Here is a 7,377-nt window from a genome sequence, read left to right on the forward strand (position 1 = left end):
AAGGAAGGGCATGAGACGAGGAATCCGAGGCCCTTAGAGGAATGGCAGGTGGTTCACTATTGCCCAAGTTATTTTGCCAAACTTTATTTTTTTTATAAGTTTTTAATTTTTTTTAAATTGTTATTTTTTACATATGTGTCCTTATTCCCCATAACCCCCCACTCCCCACTTATGCCCCATCCCCTTGTTGTCTGTGTCCATTGATTAGGCTCATATGCATGCACTCAAGTCCCTATTTTGCCAAACTTTAGAAGCACTTAAGATGAGAAACCCTTGACTCTCCATCAAGGGAACCTGTCAAGGGCATGGATATTTTCTAACAAATGGGGAAAACACAGAAGTTCCTTAAAGTTTAATTAATGCTTTTTGATCAGAGCTATGTAAAGAGAGGGGGACAAAATTATATCACTGGTTCATATTATTTATCAGATTAAAACATCAATGCTTGTGTCTAGGAACCAAAACAAACAAAAACACACTTATACAAAGAAACAAGGAAAGAAATACAAATACTTAAGAGCACCTATATAAGCAAGCAGGGGACATCTAAGATGAAAGAAAAACAAGTTGGTTTCATGCAATGAAGAGATACTTCACAAGACTTCTAGAAGAAGCATTCTTCTGGCAAAAAGAGCAACAAATATATACCCCTCTTTTCTTGGGGGTATATATATCCATAACATGTTAAAACCTTATTATTACTTAGTGAATGCAGAATTCTACAGTACAAACAATAATGTAGTATCTTAGATTCTTAAATTGTTAGGATATACACCACCCAGAGAACAATTCAAGTTTTAGTAGAGAAACATCTTGGATAGAAAGAAAGGAATAGAAACAAAGAAAATAGGCAAATGAAAGAAGGAACAGAAGTTAGGGTTCATAGAAAGCAAACTTGGAATGATGATCAGTCCAGGTGTGAGGTTAGAGTTAAGCGAGGGCTTTATGCCTGTGCATATTATTTGTAAACATATTCTCTGCTGCTTAGCAGCCACTGTTTATGTTTTTTTTTTTCTTTAAATGGAGGCTACTATGCCCTGAACAATAAAAGAACTTAGTATATTACAAATAACTAAATTAGACCTACCACACTGCTCAGTTCTTCCCTTAAAAACAAACTAACATAGTGCCAGACCACAAAGAGAAGACCTCATGACCCAGTGAGCCTTCATTAGCATCTCATCATTGAATCTAACAAAAATAAAGACTTTATTTCCTTTTGACTAAAACACCTGAAGATACCAGGCTTTCTGCCTGGAAATTTCCTATGTAAAAAGAAATCAGTTGAGTGCTTAAAGGCTCCCCATCCACCTCTTACTAGAACATTCTTCTCACTAAGAGATAGATGGTAGGTAGTCTTCTAGGGTTCAGTTGAAATAAAAAACCTTCTACCACTGATATCCATAATCCATAAGCCTTTGGAATTTCATGTAAAGCATTACCTCCCTAATTATTATAGAAACAACATGCTAAGAAGAAATATTCCTATCCACACCACACTGACCATCTTTGCTGACCACCCCACCCCATTCCTCCATGGACACAGGTCCACTATGCCTTGAAGCTTGCCTAACCAACACATTCCAGAAACCACAGCTCATGCCATTCTTCCACATCTATCCTTTTTCACAGCTGCAAACTATCCAGTATATTATCTTCTACTTTGCTCTCTGATTTCTCAGAAGTCTTATTTCAACCAGGTCAGAAGCTCCATTAAAAAGCAAGACTATGCTTCACATTTTCCCCATGGAGGTTTGAATACTACTTATATAACAGGGGCTCCTGTAATATAATCAATTAACTGAAAAATGAGCATAATGAACAAATACACTGATTCAGAATCCAACACTAGATACAAGAGTAAGTATAATTACCACTAATGTTCATTCCACTAACCACCAAAGCATATCTAGAAAAATAAGATGTTGAAGTATGTTGGCTTTTCCAGATCCATAATAACCAGGAAGCCTAAGAAGTTTATGAATTTAAATAATTTTTCATTTTTCCCAAGAAGGGAAATGTTACATCCTAATATCTTCCCTCCCACAAGCCACTGTCTAATTACTATGGGTTTCTTGGTTTTGCCCGAGCTGCAGAATCCTTTTGACAATAAAATAGCAAATAGGCAAGTGCTGATATTTTACCATGGAGGACACGGGACAACGGAAAGGACAAGCTGAGTCACACCAGGAGTCCACCAGAATGGTACCTGATCATCACTCCACCAAGAGACACTTCCATGATGGCTGCCATAACTGCTTCATCACCCTGATCCCAAGCATCTCCCCCAACACACATCCCAACCAAATCCTTGATATCCCAACCATTCAATTAGTCTGGGCTTGGAAGCAGAACAACAGGAACCTCAGAAAACTATTGAAACTTGGAATCAAGACCTCCTCAACATCCTATATAATAAAAGCCTAATATGCAAATCAACTGAACGGCGGAACAACCGGTGGAATGACCAGTCGCTATGACGCACACTGACCACCAGGGGGCAGATACTCAACACAGGAGCTTCCTCAGCCCACAGGCCCCAGGCCAGCCAAGGCAGGTGCCAGCAGAGGGACCCCCAATCACCCTGCAGGTTACCCTGCAGATCTGCCCTGATCGCAGGTCAGACCTAGGGACCCTACCCATGCACGAATTTCATGCATCGGGCCTCTAGTTTGTTAATAAACAACCATAATGTGAGTACTAAAGGCATACCAGGCACTGTCCTTGGTACTAAAGACACAGTGAGGAATAAGTGCCAACATCATCTCATAATGCTTGGTGAACAGGTTGGCCACTTTCAAAATAGGTCCACATTTGGGTAAGTGGGTAATAAGTGAAAGCTAAGCTTTAGCACATGTGCACATGCGTGTGCACACACACACGGTACTGCAGTAATAAATCTGTTTCATTCCCCTCTATGATTGTAAACAATTAAAAGAGGGCATGTATCTTTTCTCTTTAAATCCCATAGAATATTTATGGCCTTTGATAACAAGAAGTCTTCACTTGACCAGTCTGTGTAGGCCCCCACTACACACAGAGCTATTCCAGCAGGCACCCCATCCTTCCCAGGAAGGATGACCCCTACATAAGGTAATGAATATTTTTAATCTTTGCAAAATGTGAGAAAGAGAAAATTGGGATGGAAACTTTTAAGTGATTTTTTTTCTGGGTGGATTTCCATTAAAAAAAAATCTCTCCTCCTGACTTGCATGCATGCATATAAGCACAACCAATGGACGCAAGACACTGTGAGGGGGGGAGGTGATGGGGTGAGGACATGTGCCGGGAGGTAGGGGAGGCCAGGGGAAGGTCAATGTGGGGGAAAAAATGAGACATATGTACTACTATTTGCAATACTTTAAACAATAATATATATATATATATATATATATATATATATATATATATACACATACACACACACACACACACACACACACATATATATATATAAATCTCTCCTCCCAAATAAGTAGTTTATTCATCCATAGTCTGAATCACAGCATACTTCACATGTTTTCTGCTAATTATTCTCATGACAACCAAGCATGTGTAGAATACGGATGCACATTTAGAGTATCTCTTCATAGAGGCAGTAGTTAGATTACAGTGAGCATTTTATAGTTTGTTTTTAAGCCTATCTTTGATTTACAGACTCAGTTAAACCAACTACTCTGTGGATGGGCCCAGGTGAGCCTATAATGAGATTTACTTCATGGATTAGGCCTGACCTGTAATAATCTGCTCAGGGCTCCCTTTTGCTATTTCGGTGCTGAGTTATGAAAATTCATCCCTTCACCATAAACAGAACCTAGCTCAGAGGGTAATAACTCAAAGATGTATTGCTCCTGGAATACAAGCACCCCTGAGACTCCAAGTATAATGTCCACAGCTGAAGGCACTACTTCACAATTGAGATTACTACTTTCCAGATGAAAAAAATGTTGAACGGTGGAATAATGCCATCAGCTACATACATTATAATCACACTCAGCAGTTCCTGTATCCCAAGAGCCGGGAAGGATACCCACAGTTGCTATAGTAAGCTAGTTTAGGGAACGGAAGGAAGACGTTATAGGAGGAAGTGTGGATAAGCACAGTTTCATATTTGCTTTATCTGAGGGCTTTGGTGTACGAGTTCAACGTGTCCATTTAACATATTGACTTCACTGGAAATCAACAATAGATATAAAAAAGATTATTTTTACCTAACGAACTAGCAAGGTTACGTTTTATTGAGAAGGCAATACTGACTGCTGGCCAGAGTGTAGGGAGACACACTTTTTCAATATATGGACATATAAATGTGCAGAGCATTCCAAGAAACAATTTAGCTAAAGTCCAAGGAAGCGCCATCATCCTCACATCCTTTACCAAAGTAATCCTGCTCTAAGAATATACCCTGAAAAAAATAATTATAGGTGACAAGGACTTATTAAAAGCCTGCTCATCACCATTATTTGCAAGAGGAAAAACTTGGAAATAACCTAAAGGGTGACATAGCTTTATAGACTGGGAGAAATCCATATGTTAGAATATTATGCAGCCTTTCAATTGAGTCATAATGGCTAAGGAGAGATGTTAATTCATAGTTGTATTCTGCAACTTTTGTTAAGCAATTTATCCAAGGGCATTCAAATGGTCCCAACATCAATATTTAGCAGAACTCTCTCAGAGTTCACTAATTGGACTTCAGCTCAGGTTTTTGTTTTTGAGCTATAAGGCTAATGAAGTATTGATATAATATTAAATGGCTGCAAATAAAGTCTCTAGCCTAAATAAATGCTGACATTATGTCAGTACATTCTGAATGAATTAAAAAAGAAAAATGCACTTTTGCATACATTTAGTGAATTTGCCCTGGCTCTTCATAATGCATTTTTGCAAATGGAAAAGATGAATATTCATCAAGGCTCTTTGAATAGATTAGTTTAAATAGTTTGGTTTTAATATTTATTGTACATCATGAAACATAAATTTTCCATTAAAAGGAATGGATACAATGTCAAAAGAGGGTCACTGTAGAAACAAAATTATATCACTTAACCTAATATTAAAAGTTGAAAAACAATATTAAAAGCACTCCCTCACCTCAATAAAGTTAACTCTTCTAGAAAGATATCTTCCAGTTTGTTGAGTTGGTGAATTTTGAGTGAAAATGAGGAAAAAAGAAACTAAGTGATCCACCATCATGCAAGAGATAAGGACAAAAATGAAATCAAATTATCTGAGAGGTAAGTGCTTGTCTCCCTCCCTTCTGATAATACCATCTCAGCCAAGCCCAGCTGATAACCTCCAAGAAACATTTTTCCTACCAACCCCAGGAACTCTGACTCCAGCATCTGAGTGACAGGCACTGTGCAAAGTAGCACATAAAAGTTCATTCATTTAATCCTCGCAATAGCTTTATGAGGTTACTACAACCATTAGACCCCCTATATAGATGGAGAAACTGAGGTTCCCACAGCTAACAAGTAGTAGAAACTAGAGTTGATCTGTTAACCACATTGCTTTTCCCCCCTCATTCTCATTTTCCAACTAAACAACTATAGTTTAATTTCTAAATTCAGTTTGCATAGTGAACTGCTCTTGGGCTTGAAGAATAGCTTCTTCAGTGGAATAAATAATATAAACACCAAAAGTTAATCACAGATTAAAACAAAAAATAAACAGGAATCCATTTAGCATACTAAAAATTTATAGAAAGGAAATATACATGTTTATGCATTCAGTAAGCATTGAGCACCTGAAGAAGTAGCTGGGAAAACAAAAAATATCTTCACCTTCATGAATCTCTCATTAAGTATTAAGAGATATACAATAAGGTAAATTATATAGGCTACTGGAAGGAGCTAAAGCTATGGGGAAAAGTGAATGAGTAACACGGCGGGGGGTGGGGAGGGAGCATACAATGTAGGAACAGTTTCAAATAGGAAGGACAAGAAAGACCCCCAATAAGAAAGAATGTGACAGGATGTTCACACAAACAAAACATAAGTCTCATGATTCAAATCACACAGAAAATTGGAGGAAAAAACTGAAAACTAATTTTCACTGTGTTTCTGCCATCTACCTATTACCCCAAAGTACCAAAAAAGTAGATGCTTCTTGCGATGACCACATACACCGTTTCTACACTTTAACCATCAAAGCTCACAACCCTATTTTCCTAAAGAAAAGTAAGTCACCACTGGTCCTGCTTTTGCCTCCTGAAATGTCCATGTGTTGCCAGAAAGCAGCATCTGTCTAAACCCCCCTGCTTTTGACGACTATGACTTCTTTGATAAACTACCCGTGTGTGTGTGGAGGGACAGAAAGATGGAGGAAGCAAATGGGGAAATGAGTTTTCCCCTCTTCAGATTAATGTATATGAAGTATACATCTGACACTTCATCAGCACTCCCGGCTGGTGTCCCAGCAGGCGGACACTGGCTGAGCATGTATTCTGCCAGCAACCAGGCTACTTAGGATGAATTGGCAACATGTCATTTATCTGAAATGCCCAAAATGTCTGGGAGAGGGAGCACAGCTACATTTAGCATTGCCAAGAAAAACTAGTTACTTTGGGCTAGGAATTAATCTCCTTCTTGAGAAGGTAGTTAGCATTACCTTCAAGCTTGCCTATGGCATTTAAATCACTATAGGTCATGCATTTACTAAAATTCATACCGACCAAACCATGGGGCCTTCATTTATATCTTACTAACATATGAATACCTGCCAGCCACGGGGCCTTCATTTATATCTTACTAACATATGAATCCCTCTCAGGTTGAGGGTCTCTACTTTTCTGAAATGTATGTTGTGCTGAACATGAAATTCTGTTACATCAACTTGTAATGCCGTTATGTGGACATAAACCGCTTTGATTCCGATTTTTACACACTTGAACACACACTTTGCTTCGACTCACTTTTTCAATGAATCAACAAAATATTTAAGCCAATGTGCTACATGACTGCTTACAGGCAGATTAATAAAATCTCCTTGAATGTGGACACTGTAATCTCTTCATAATTTTGTCAGCCTAGTTTTTGAACGGCTGATGTAGAACTAAATGGGATTTGGCCCATTACACGGACTTTAAGGCTAATCACAATTGTAAGATGCCGTGAACAACAAAACCAAAGGGGTTTTAGATGGATGATCTTATTAGGCCACCCATTACAGCACAGAGAATCACACCATCACTCTCGCCTAGCAACTAAAGGAATCTGTCACTTCCTAGGAATAATTATTCGTTCCATCAACATTATTTATTGAATGCCTCCTAAATGCAAGGCCTTGTGCTACAGTAGGAGCAGGGAGGGGCAGCAAGCCAACCCGACAGGAATTCTGCCCTGAAGAAGCTTGCAGTCTAGCAGGGGAATATTA

The sequence above is a fragment of the Plecotus auritus genome, assembly GCF_963455305.1.
Source record: "Plecotus auritus genome assembly, chromosome: 7".
NCBI classification, from domain to species: Eukaryota; Metazoa; Chordata; class Mammalia; order Chiroptera; family Vespertilionidae; genus Plecotus; species Plecotus auritus.